Genomic DNA, 14,679 nt, shown 5'->3' with positions numbered 1-14,679 from the left:
CAATAACAACTAAAATTTCCAAAGGGAAGAAGCCTGGTAGGATAATTTTAGCTTGTTGGTTGGCAAGATTGTCCTGCAAACTAACACTCTTTAGAACCTAGAAGAAAAAGTTTTAAGTCAAGGCATTGACGTTGAAAGTCAGAAAAAATGTTTTATCTTAAGTCGTATCCTCGAAAGTGCAGATTAATGAAACAATTTGGAAGGCTATAGTGATGTAGTATGATGCCATTTATATTCAGCAGTGAGTCAATATGACGTGGATAAAAGTGATTTCGTGCATTTTGTAAATTCTGTTCAATGACACTGTACCAATTTTACGAAGACTACGAGGTTCATTGGGGACATTGACCGGGCTGACCGTGGAGTATGTGGCATTCGACCAGAATTGACAAAAAGACAGTTACGAAGGGCTAGCAGCTAACCTTCCAAATTGGCAGTTTTAGAGGATTAACAGTGTTATTCAGACGATTAGACAGATCGTGAAGGCTGAAGGATTCGGAAATTCTTAGATTTTAAAAAATCGAATTGTGACGTCACACTTCTGAGAAACGTCTAAAACGGCCATTTTGCAAGAAGTCCAATATAAAAACAGAACAAAGAGATACGTTGCGAAAACAACAACCACGACAGTTGTGAGAAAAACGACGAGAAATAGAGAAACACGACAGAGTGTCAGCAGAGACTGCTCCGAGTTGCAACAATTGTGTCGCTACAATCGTTGAAAGGCCATTCACGCTAACGGTGAAGGGTGGAAACAAGCCTTCCGGAGAGGAAATAATGGGTGTTATTTCCCCGGATTCAAGAGTCCGGAGGGGTCTTGGGCCTTGAACTCAAACTGTTTTAAACAAATTTTTAGCTTCCTGGTTATGTCCTGAATTGAATTTAATTAACATCTGGATTCATTTTCTGACGATGAGAAGCTAGAAGTTAAGGGAAAGGGTTGATCCATCTTCGAAGGGGATGATGATTTTTATCTACTGAACAAAAACAATAAAAATATAACAAATAGTAGTAGCCCTGTTTTTAGGAGTGACCTCGTGGTCTGGGGATACTGAGACCCAGCCATGAGCTCACTAATTTTTCATGTAAGTAAGTTAATTTGAGCGTTCTGGTCGAAGCCGGAGAACAGTAACGTTTTTATCGACCCGATGTTAGAAAGACCACCAAAAGAACTGGCTTTGGTAGAGACGGTGAAAAGCATGTAGAGCCCTGTTTAGACGCTGGCCAGTCGTTTTATAGCTTAGCTCTAATTTCCGTCGTATGTACTTCCGGGCGAATGTTAAATCATTTGATTTTTTCTCACATTAACAATTCTGAGTATTAACATCATCTCCTTAGTTACTTCTTTGTTCTTTTCTTTGTTCACTTCATGTAACATTCGCCCGGAAGTATATATCGACGGAAACTAAAGCTAGGTTCTAAAACGACTGGCTAGCGCCTAAACACAGCTCTACATGCTTTTCACCGTCTCTGCCAGAGCCAGTTCTTTTGGTGGTTTTCCTAACATCGGGTCGACGTTACTGCTTCTGACTTCGGTCAGAACACTCGAAATAACTTAATTATATGCAAGAATAGCGAACTTATGGCTGGGTCTCAGTGTCCCCAGACCACGAGGTCACTCCTAAAAACAGGGCTACTACTATTTATTATATAACTATTGTTTTTCTTCAGTAGATAAAAATCACCATCTCCATCGAAGATGGATCAACACTTTCCCTCAACTCCTAGCTTCTCATTATCTGAAAATGAATCTGGATGTTAATTAAATTCAATTCAAGACATCACCAGGAAGCTAAAAATTTATATAAAACAGTTTGAGTTCTCCGCCCGAGACCCCTCCGGATTCAGGAACCCGGGGAAATAACGCTCTTATTTCCTTCTGGAAGGCTGGACACGCTGTCCCGACACAATCGTTACAACTCGGACCGGTTTCTGACAATTTCCAGCTATCTGTCGTTATTTCTTTTGTAGTCGTTTCTACTGCAACTATTGTTGTTGTGTTTTTTTCTCGTTTTTCTCCAAAATGGCCGTTTCAATCATTTCTCAGAAATGTGACGTCACAATTCGAATTTTTAAAAATTAAAATTTCCAGAATATTCTGACCTTCACGATTCGTCTAATCGCTCAAATAACGTCGCTAATCTGCTAAAATCGTTAATCCTCCAGGTCAGCGGCCACGAATTTGAAACTGCATTTTCCTCCATTCTGGTCGAAAGTCACATACTCCCCGGAAAGTCCGGTCAATGTCCTCATTGAGTCTCGCAGTCTTCATCTAAAGGGTACAGTGCCATCAAACAGAATTGCCAAAAAGCACGAAATCACTTTTATCCACGTCAGACCAACTCACTGCAGAATATAAATGGCATCATACTACACTTTTATAGCCTTCCAAGTTCTTTCACTAATCTGCACTTTCAAGGATATGACTTAAGATAAAACATCTTTTTAGACTTCCAACGTCTATGTCCCGATTTAAAACTTTTCTCCTAGGTTTAAAAAGTGTAGGAACGCAGGACAGTCCTGCCACCCCACAAACTAAATTTATCCTACTATGCTTCTTCCCTTCGGAAACTTAGTTGTTACTGGTCCTGAAATCTAAAACTAAGGAACTCTATGGTCAGAAGGAACAATGAAATAATCTCCCTCTTTCAGAGATTACCCAAGCCTTTCACACAAAGTGATCAGTTGTCCTAGTTGATTAAATACAATCATGCAGGCTGGAATATTTTAATATATTCTCCACTCCAGCCTTTCTAAATAAATAGTAAGTGTCTCTAAAGCCATTAACTAAAATCAAAATGCAAATTTATAAATGCAACAAACTCTTTAATCTTCAAAACTCAGCTAAATGTTTTCTTTTCAATTTCAATTGCAAACTTAGTTGCTTTGTTTCTCACTTCAGTTTTTGGCCACATACAAAACAATTCTGAGTTTTAACATCTTTTTTTCGTCGCTTCTTTGTTTCTTCCTTTGTTCGTCGTTTAGAAATTCTAAAACTTCTAAATTCTTCTAATTTTCTTTCTTCTTGCATCTTGGCATCTTGTTTTTCAGCCATTTGTCAATGTTCCATCTCCTCCTCCTGCGACATTGACTCTGCACTTTCAGTCTCTGTGTCCTGCAACAACGTCGGTAGCTTTTCTGACGCTGTTGGAAGCAGTCCTCCAACACTTCTACTCTTCTACTATTTGTTTACAACAAAGTAGAGGATCAACAATAGACTCTCTGTTTCAGCAGAAGCTGTTGTGGAGGCACAACGTCACGTTTCTCTCCAAGTCTTCCTTCAACATCTCTTCCTTTTCCCTTCCGTCACATGAGTTACAAAAGCTCGCTTGAAAGCTCCTGCTCCGATGTCCAGCTGATACACACTGTAAACTCTGCTGTGTTTCGACATATGTTTCCTGGCATACTCGTACAACCATGCATCCATCATCACTCGGTGGACTTCATCGTTCTCATCTACTGCATTGTAATCCGTGACTGTTGATCCTCTCTGCTTTTGTCATTCAAATTCACTGAAGTTCCCACGGGCGTATCCCATGAACTTCTTTCCCAGTATCGATTCTAACTCTTCTTTGGTTCTCTCCGGAACCGCTGAATACATTTTGCACAGTAACTCGTAAGATTTTTCTGACATTATTGCTAGTCGTACGCATTTCGGCACTGAGAAGGCTTGATCCTCGGTCGTTCTTGTACTCTTCACATCCACCGCTATGAAATGCACTGGGTATCTGCTTTTGCACATTGGAGCCTATGTCGATCCCACCAAATATCGCATTCCCGACGGTCCGCGATAAGTTTCACTGTGCCGGTTGCTCATTTCCGCCTCGATCGCTTCCCTCCCTTATCCTATGTGCTTTGGTCTGCAAAACTCTGCAAAACTCTGCAAAAAGTCTGCAAAACTCCTGGAAACACTTCAACACTGATGGCCGTGACCATCTCATGCTTCTGTTCTGGATTCAAAATTGACTCTAAAGAACCAAACATGCTGTAGAATCCTAGTGCAGTCACTAGATTCACCTCGGTTCCTCCATGGCAATCTGCAATCAGTTCCGTTTCTGTTTTCGCCTTCATCATAATATTCCCAAACAAAATCATCAATTGTTTGTCTTGCTTCTCCAGGGTCTTTACGCAATCCAGACCTCCACAGATGTGACCTTCCAGTCCACCGACTTCTGCCAGACAGCTACCAGGTTTGACCCAGTCCTCTGGTTCCCAGCCATGCAACTCTACCTTGTCTTCTCCGTTGCTTTTAGAGGCTGTTGTCATCAAATTATAGATGATGTTCAGGTCACGCAAAATACAGTCTGAATTCAGTTCCCTCTGAACATCTTGTGTCGCTCGTAATATCGAATTGGCGTGGGACTCGGACACCATGATTGTTTCATCAGTTCCCACAATACCATCAAACTCGTTCTCAGCACTTCGTCTGAGAATCCCAATCCAAATTCCACTCGATTGTCAGTTTTTGGCACTGAAGGTGCAGTCACCTTTTCCTCCAAGACTAGTTCCAGCCTGGTCTACTGATTAGCAGCGCTTCTTATCGTTGCAATCCGTGACGTCCAGAATCTTACCAACACTGCTTGCTCGTAATCAAAGAAGCAATCGCGTATGTCTTCATTTGGGAAAGGGTTGTACGCTATCCCTATGATTCCCGATACGTAACTGTATGATTTCTTCCTGATTGGTCCACAGTATTCACTGGATTTTGGCAGTGCTCCCATAGATTCCTTGGAGAGCCTCAGTTCCTTGTTTGAGAACCTCCTTATTTCGTCGATTTTCTTCATCGGTTCTAGTTCCACGGATTCTTTCATGTTTATTCCCATTGATTTGCACTGATATACGTCCAAAAGAGCTAGCAAGAGCAAGGCTTTCGTTCGTTCATCGCCTTCTTCCAGCATCTTGACACAAGTGCTCAAGGCTGGCACTGAAATTAGCTCTATCATGAAACGGATGAAACAGAGAGCGTCTCTCCGCTTCGCGCACGCTACTGCTGCTCCTTCTTGGGTCATCAGATCTCTCACACTCGTCATTAAGAACACTTTCTCCACTTTCGATCTTTTTCTTTCTTCCGAATCATATTCCCCGCGAGTCAGTCCAATAATGCACCAAGCGAACCTCAGTTGTAGCTCTGTTCTCACGTAAGGTATTGCTATCACGGCGTGTATCTTCGGCATGGTTCTCATCTCATCCAGCTCCCTTCTGGTCTTCCCCAGTTCTTCTATTGTCCCATTAAGATCTTGCATAGTCTCGTTCGTCTTAACCCCTTCCTCTACTCTTGCCCTCTTCGGTGACACAGCTGCTCTCAGTTGTGAACTAGACGAGGCAGCCTCGCTGTTCATTTCCTGATGCATTCTCCTCAATCCAGGCATAGGCTTGGTGGGCAAAGGAATCTCACCTGGTTGGTAGGTCTTCGAACTTCCCAATCCAGGCTCGTTCGCCAAGTCACTTCCTGAGAGAGCCCCGTTTCTCCCTCTCATTACCCTCATGTTCGGGCGGTCTAGTACTCCTCTCTCTCCATATGCTGCCATCAATATGACTTCCGTGGGGCAGTCCCCACGGTTATTATGCCCCAAGATGTTTATTAGGGCGGCCAGCAACATGACTACCTCTGGGTTCTCCAGAGCGAAGTCTTGATCCATCAGCAGACGATAGATCGCATCTATCATCGGTCCTTACGTACGCCTCTGCCAGGTCCATGTACTCGTTCAAATCAAAGGTGTCCATGTTCTTTCGGAATCGATTCTATTATCGGTTTGATGAATTGAAATTAAGTGAATGATTAAGTGATCAATCAGGATCTAGAAAAGAGATCGCGAATAGCACAATTGTCAACTTTACACTAATTTTATATTAAAAATTATTTAAAACAGTCAGATAAAAAGATTTTGATCCCAAAATTTAATAAAATCATTTCGTTGCTAAATACTAGGAATTCGACCCAAGAATAGACAGTCCAAACTTCGGATCTATTCCTAAGATTGTCATTCGGTTATTCATGGTCACTGATTCCTTCTTACCCAGGGTCTTAATAACATAACACATAACACAACATAACATAACATAACACACATATCACACACGACACCTTTAGTATGACACCTTCCTGCATGCGACCTAAACTTAGCCTATACTTAAATAATATTTCTTTTGTAAGTATACTTGTATATTAGTATCAGAGAAGATTACGTGTATCAGTGCATACAACTCCCGTGGATGCAGTCGTCCTCGGTTCGGATCGTACACTGAAAGCGAGAGTTCCTACACTTCCCTTTCCACAAGGAAGTCTCTCAAGCTGCTACGCCTCCTATTCCTGGCCTCTGCTTCCAAAGGAATTCTATGTTTTTTTATTCTCTCTTAAAATCCGCTGCTAATGCTGTCTCAAAACTCATGTCTGCTGTGATCGCTATCGCACATGTTCTATTCCTGAGAATAAAATCGCTATCTGTCAACGTTATGCTACTTGAGTATTCGTTTGGTAAATTAAAATATGTCTCAACTACCCTCCCTATGTCCGGTTTCTTAGGGTGCTCGTCTGTCTCTGCTTCTAGATCACCTGTCTCTCTTGCTATTCTTAATTTTTTTATTAACAAATCCTACCCCCACTCCCCGGACAAGAAATTCCATCGACGTCCCCGTCGATCGCATACCGGATATCAAATCGAGGTTGGAAGCCGGAATGAGTAATCGTCCATCCTGGGCAGCCCAGGAAGGATCATTCCTATCGGTTTTTACGTATTTCATGCTTCCACGATCGACATCTTGAATCGTGACACTGGTCTCCTTTGGATCCGACGTCTTTTCGTTCAGCCATTCTAAGCCACGCAAATTCGTCCAGTCTTGTTCATATGATTGCTCTTGCTCGTCGTCGAATTCTACCTCGGGCTTGGACCGATCATCGACCCACTCCTTGTCGTGATCGTCGACTATGTCAATGTCCTGTGACACAGTTATTTCTTCTAGGCCCACTACTTCTTCCACTATCCTCTTTAGATCTATCCTGTCCACTACGAAGTCATCTCCGTAAGGATTATACTTCTTCGTGAGTCTTTCCTGTCACTCTGTCGAGTCTGCATCGTAAACGGAATGTCCGGCTTCAAATTCTTGGTGACCTCCTTTTGTTCGGGGTCTTGCCAGTCCTCCTCTGCGTAGGGTAAGGTTTCTTCATCTGCTTCGATCACCTTCGACTTATAAGAAGTCCAATATAAAAACAGAACAAAGAGATACGTTGCGAAAACAACAACCACGACAGTTGTGAGAAAAACGACGAGAAATAGAGAAACACGACAGAGTGTCAGCAGAGACTGCTCCGAGTTGCAACAATTGTGTCGCTACAATCGTTGAAAGGCCATTCACGCTAACGGTGAAGGGTGGAAACAAGCCTTCCGGAGAGGAAATAATGGGTGTTATTTCCCCGGATTCAAGAGTCCGGAGGGGTCTTGGGCCTTGAACTCAAACTGTTTTAAACAAATTTTTAGCTTCCTGGTTATGTCCTGAATTGAATTTAATTAACATCTGGATTCATTTTCTGACGATGAGAAGCTAGAAGTTAAGGGAAAGGGTTGATCCATCTTCGAAGGGGATGATGATTTTTATCTACTGAACAAAAACAATAAAAATATAACAAATAGTAGTAGCCCTGTTTTTAGGAGTGACCTCGTGGTCTGGGGATACTGAGACCCAGCCATGAGCTCACTAATTTTTCATGTAAGTAAGTTAATTTGAGCGTTCTGGTCGAAGCCGGAGAACAGTAACGTTTTTATCGACCCGATGTTAGAAAGACCACCAAAAGAACTGGCTTTGGTAGAGACGGTGAAAAGCATGTAGAGCCCTGTTTAGACGCTGGCCAGTCGTTTTATAGCTTAGCTCTAATTTCCGTCGTATGTACTTCCGGGCGAATGTTAAATCATTTGATTTTTTCTCACATTAACAATTCTGAGTATTAACATCATCTCCTTAGTTACTTCTTTGTTCTTTTCTTTGTTCACTTCATGTAACATTCGCCCGGAAGTATATATCGACGGAAACTAAAGCTAGGTTCTAAAACGACTGGCTAGCGCCTAAACACAGCTCTACATGCTTTTCACCGTCTCTGCCAGAGCCAGTTCTTTTGGTGGTTTTCCTAACATCGGGTCGACGTTACTGCTTCTGACTTCGGTCAGAACACTCGAAATAACTTAATTATATGCAAGAATAGCGAACTTATGGCTGGGTCTCAGTGTCCCCAGACCACGAGGTCACTCCTAAAAACAGGGCTACTACTATTTATTATATAACTATTGTTTTTCTTCAGTAGATAAAAATCATCATCTCCATCGAAGATGGATCAACACTTTCCCTCAACTCCTAGCTTCTCATTATCTGAAAATGAATCTGGATGTTAATTAAATTCAATTCAAGACATCACCAGGAAGCTAAAAATTTATATAAAACAGTTTGAGTTCTCCGCCCGAGACCCCTCCGGATTCAGGAACCCGGGGAAATAACGCTCTTATTTCCTTCTGGAAGGCTGGACACGCTGTCCCGACACAATCGTTACAACTCGGACCGGTTTCTGACAATTTCCAGCTATCTGTCGTTATTTCTTTTGTAGTCGTTTCTACTGCAACTATTGTTGTTGTGTTTTTTTCTCGTTTTTCTCCAAAATGGCCGTTTCAATCATTTCTCAGAAATGTGACGTCACAATTCGAATTTTTAAAAATTAAAATTTCCAGAATATTCTGACCTTCACGATTCGTCTAATCGCTCAAATAACGTCGCTAATCTGCTAAAATCGTTAATCCTCCAGGTCAGCGGCCACGAATTTGAAACTGCATTTTCCTCCATTCTGGTCGAAAGTCACATACTCCCCGGAAAGTCCGGTCAATGTCCTCATTGAGTCTCGCAGTCTTCATCTAAAGGGTACAGTGCCATCAAACAGAATTGCCAAAAAGCACGAAATCACTTTTATCCACGTCAGACCAACTCACTGCAGAATATAAATGGCATCATACTACACTTTTATAGCCTTCCAAGTTCTTTCACTAATCTGCACTTTCAAGGATATGACTTAAGATAAAACATCTTTTTAGACTTCCAACGTCTATGTCCCGATTTAAAACTTTTCTCCTAGGTTTAAAAAGTGTAGGAACGCAGGACAGTCCTGCCACCCCACAAACTAAATTTATCCTACTATGCTTCTTCCCTTCGGAAACTTGGTTGTTACTGGTCCTGAAATCTAAAACTAAGGAACTCTATGGTCAGAAGGAACAATGAAATAATCTCCTTCTTTCAGAGATTACCCAAGCCTTTCACACAAAGTGATCAGTTGTCCTAGTTGATTAAATACAATCATGCAGGCTGGAATATTTTAATATATTCTCCACTCCAGCCTTTCTAAATAAATAGTAAGTGTCTCTAAAGCCATTAACTAAAATCAAAATGCAAATTTATAAATGCAACAAACTCTTTAATCTTCAAAACTCAGCTAAATGTTTTCTTTTCAATTTCAATTGCAAACTTAGTTGTTTTGTTTCTCACTTCAGTTTTTGGCCACATACAAAACAATTCTGAGTTTTAACATCTTTTTTTCGTCGCTTCTTTGTTTCTTCCTTTGTTCGTCGTTTAGAAATTCTAAAACTTCTAAATTCTTCTAATTTTCTTTCTTCTTGCATCTTGGCATCTTGTTTTTCAGCCATTTGTCAATGTTCCATCTCCTCCTCCTGCGACATTGACTCTGCACTTTCAGTCTCTGTGTCCTGCAACAACGTCGGTAGCTTTTCTGACGCTGTTGGAAGCAGTCCTCCAACACTTCTACTCTTCTACTATTTGTTTACAACAAAGTAGAGGATCAACAATAGACTCTCTGTTTCAGCAGAAGCTGTTGTGGAGGCACAACGTCACGTTTCTCTCCAAGTCTTCCTTCAACATCTCTTCCTTTTCCCTTCCGTCACATTCACTTGTTCTAGAAGTTCTCTTCACGGCGGTGGTCACTGAATTCCGATGAGTTACAAAAGCTCGCTTGAAAGCTCCTGCTCCGATGTCCAGCTGATACACACTGTAAACTCTGCTGTGTTTCGACATATGTTTCCTGGCATACTCGTACAACCATGCATCCATCATCACTCGGTGGACTTCATCGTTCTCATCTACTGCATTGTAATCCGTGACTGTTGATCCTCTCTGCTTTTGTCATTCAAATTCACTGAAGTTCCCACGGGCGTATCCCATGAACTTCTTTCCCAGTATCGATTCTAACTCTTCTTTGGTTCTCTCCGGAACCGCTGAATACATTTTGCACAGTAACTCGTAAGATTTTTCTGACATTATTGCTAGTCGTACGCATTTCGGCACTGAGAAGGCTTGATCCTCGGTCGTTCTTGTACTCTTCACATCCACCGCTATGAAATGCACTGGGTATCTGCTTTTGCACATTGGAGCCTATGTCGATCCCACCAAATATCGCATTCCCGACGGTCCGCGATAAGTTTCACTGTGCCGGTTGTTCATTTCCGCCTCGATCGCTTCCCTCCCTTATCCTATGTGCTTTGATCTGCAAAACTCTGCAAAACACTGCAAAAAGTCTGCAAAACTCCTGGAAACACTTCAACACTGATGGCCGTGACCATCTCATGCTTCTGTTCTGGATTCAAAATTGACTCTAAAGAACCAAACATGCTGTAGAATCCTAGTGCAGTCACTAGATTCACCTCGGTTCCTCCATGGCAATCTGCAATCAGTTCCGTTTCTGTTTTCGCCTTCATCATAATATTCCCAAACAAAATCATCAATTGTTTGTCTTGCTTCTCCAGGGTCTTTACGCAATCCAGACCTCCACAGATGTGACCTTCCAGTCCACCGACTTCTGCCAGACAGCTACCAGGTTTGACCCAGTCCTCTGGTTCCCAGCCATGCAACTCTACCTTGTCTTCTCCGTTGCTTTTAGAGGCTGTTGTCATCAAATTATAGATGATGTTCAGGTCACGCAAAATACAGTCTGAATTCAGTTCCCTCTGAACATCTTGTGTCGCTCGTAATATCGAATTGGCGTGGGACTCGGACACCATGATTGTTTCATCAGTTCCCACAATACCATCAAACTCGTTCTCAGCACTTCGTCTGAGAATCCCAATCCAAATTCCACTCGATTGTCAATTTTTGGCACTGAAGGTGCAGTCACCTTTTCCTCCAAGACTAGTTCCAGCCTGGTCTACTGATTAGCAGCGCTTCTTATCGTTGCAATCCGTGACGTCCAGAATCTTACCAACACTGCTTGCTCGTAATCAAAGAAGCAATCGCGTATGTCTTCATTTGGGAAAGGGTTGTACGCTATCCCTATGATTCCCGATACGTAACTGTATGATTTCTTCCTGATTGGTCCACAGTATTCACTGGATTTTGGCAGTGCTCCCATAGATTCCTTGGAGAGCCTCAGTTCCTTGTTTGAGAACCTCCTTATTTCGTCGATTTTCTTCATCGGTTCTAGTTCCACGGATTCTTTCATGTTTATTCCCATTGATTTGCACTGATATACGTCCAAAAGAGCTAGCAAGAGCAAGGCTTTCGTTCGTTCATCGCCTTCTTCCAGCATCTTGACACAAGTGCTCAAGGCTGGCACTGAAATTAGCTCTATCATGAAACGGATGAAACAGAGAGCGTCTCTCCGCTTCGCGCACGCTACTGCTGCTCCTTCTTGGGTCATCAGATCTCTCACACTCGTCATTAAGAACACTTTCTCCACTTTCGATCTTTTTCTTTCTTCCGAATCATATTCCCCGCGAGTCAGTCCAATAATGCACCAAGCGAACCTCAGTTGTAGCTCTGTTCTCACGTAAGGTATTGCTATCACGGCGTGTATCTTCGGCATGGTTCTCATCTCATCCAGCTCCCTTCTGGTCTTCCCCAGTTCTTCTATTGTCCCATTAAGATCTTGCATAGTCTCGTTCGTCTTAACCCCTTCCTCTACTCTTGCCCTCTTCGGTGACACAGCTGCTCTCAGTTGTGAACTAGACGAGGCAGCCTCGCTGTTCATTTCCTGATGCATTCTCCTCAATCCAGGCATAGGCTTGGTGGGCAAAGGAATCTCACCTGGTTGGTAGGTCTTCGAACTTCCCAATCCAGGCTCGTTCGCCAAGTCACTTCCTGAGAGAGCCCCGTTTCTCCCTCTCATTACCCTCATGTTCGGGCGGTCTAGTACTCCTCTCTCTCCATATGCTGCCATCAATATGACTTCCGTGGGGCAGTCCCCACGGTTATTATGCCCCAAGATGTTTATTAGGGCGGCCAGCAACATGACTACCTCTGGGTTCTCCAGAGCGAAGTCTTGATCCATCAGCAGACGATAGATCGCATCTATCATCGGTCCTTACGTACGCCTCTGCCAGGTCCATGTACTCGTTCAAATCAAAGGTGTCCATGTTCTTTCGGAATCGATTCTATTATCGGTTTGATGAATTGAAATTAAGTGAATGATTAAGTGATCAATCAGGATCTAGAAAAGAGATCGCGAATAGCACAATTGTCAACTTTACACTAATTTTATATTAAAAATTATTTAAAACAGTCAGATAAAAAGATTTTGATCCCAAAATTTAATAAAATCATTTCGTTGCTAAATACTAGGAATTCGACCCAAGAATAGACAGTCCAAACTTCGGATCTATTCCTAAGATTGTCATTCGGTTATTCATGGTCACTGATTCCTTCTTACCCAGGGTCTTAATAACATAACACATAACACAACATAACATAACATAACACACATATCACACACGACACCTTTTGTATGACACCTTCCTGCATGCGACCTAAACTTAGCCTATACTTAAATAATATTTCTTTTGTAAGTATACTTGTATATTAGTATCAGAGAAGATTACGTGTATCAGTGCATACAACTCCCGTGGATGCAGTCGTCCTCGGTTCGGATCGTACACTGAAAGCGAGAGTTCCTACACTTCCCTTTCCACAAGGAAGTCTCTCAAGCTGCTACGCCTCCTATTCCTGGCCTCTGCTTCCAAAGGAATTCTATGTTTTTTTATTCTCTCTTAAAATCCGCTGCTAATGCTGTCTCAAAACTCATGTCTGCTGTGATCGCTATCGCACATGTTCTATTCCTGAGAATAAAATCGCTATCTGTCAACGTTATGCTACTTGAGTATTCGTTTGGTAAATTAAAATATGTCTCAACTACCCTCCCTATGTCCGGTTTCTTAGGGTGCTCGTCTGTCTCTGCTTCTAGATCACCTGTCTCTCTTGCTATTCTTAATTTTTTTATTAACAAATCCTACCCCCACTCCCCGGACAAGAAATTCCATCGACGTCCCCGTCGATCGCATACCGGATATCAAATCGAGGTTGGAAGCCGGAATGAGTAATCGTCCATCCTGGGCAGCCCAGGAAGGATCATTCCTATCGGTTTTTACGTATTTCATGCTTCCACGATCGACATCTTGAATCGTGACACTGGTCTCCTTTGGATCCGACGTCTTTTCGTTCAGCCATTCTAAGCCACGCAAATTCGTCCAGTCTTGTTCATATGATTGCTCTTGCTCGTCGTCGAATTCTACCTCGGGCTTGGACCGATCATCGACCCACTCCTTGTCGTGATCGTCGTCTATGTCAATGTCCTGTGACACAGTTATTTCTTCTAGGCCCACTACTTCTTCCACTATCCTCTTTAGATCTATCCTGTCCACTACGAAGTCATCTCCGTAAGGATTATACTTCTTCGTGAGTCTTTCCTGTCACTCTGTCGAGTCTGCATCGTAAACGGAATGTCCGGCTTCAAATTCTTGGTGACCTCCTTTTGTTCGGGGTCTTGCCAGTCCTCCTCTGCGTAGGGTAAGGTTTCTTCATCTGCTTCGATCACCTCGTTGGGATCTAGGTCCAGTGGTGGACTTGTTCCTTCCTCTACGACCTCATTTCCATCGTTCTTTTCCCTGGTGCCCTTTTCGTTGACCTCAAAATCAGGGTCCATCATCAGATAATCCCCCTCTTCCATGTCTGCAGGTATACACCAGTCCTCGGTCGATGGATTGTGTGGTTTGATGTTCTCGTAGTGAGAGGCTCTGCCTGTACTCAGTCTATAAAATCGTCCCTCCTGAAGGGTTCCCTCCATTTTTAGGAGCTTTTTCGTTCTTTTCGGTGGTATAACGTTCTGAAATACCCATACGTAGTCTCCTACCGAGTTAGCTTTTGCACAAGCTGCTTTCTTATCGAATCGTTTCCTCTGCCTTGCCTGTGCCTGCTGAGTGTTCCGTCTACACAAGTCTTTTAACATTTGTTGACGTCTAATCACATCCCTTACATAGACTTGTGGTGATGTTTTCTTCCCCTCATACTCCGGGTAAAAGAAAGTCAAGGGCGAAGACTTCTCGTGTCCAGTTAGCATCATGTGTGGACTAACTCCGGTGGTGGATTGTTGCGCGCTATTGTAGGCTCCCATCACCTGTGGAAGATATCTGCCCCAATCGGTCATGTAACTGGAACAATATACCCTCAGCATCGACACTAACGTTCTATTTTGCCTTTCCACTAAGCCATTCGTCTGGGGATGATATGTCATGGAGTGGGCTTGAGCCACCTGCGAACGTCGCATAAGCTCTTTCGTAAGTTCTCCCACGAAAGATGTTCCGTTACCCGATTGCAACGTCATCTGACAACCATGTCTTGCTATCCACGTGTTGATTAGGTGATCGCAAG

The sequence above is a fragment of the Symsagittifera roscoffensis genome, unplaced genomic scaffold (genome assembly GCF_963678635.1).
Source record: "Symsagittifera roscoffensis unplaced genomic scaffold, txSymRosc1.1 SCAFFOLD_241, whole genome shotgun sequence".
In the NCBI taxonomy this organism is placed as follows: domain Eukaryota; kingdom Metazoa; phylum Xenacoelomorpha; order Acoela; family Convolutidae; genus Symsagittifera; species Symsagittifera roscoffensis.
Note: the sequence above shows the minus strand (reverse complement) of the source record.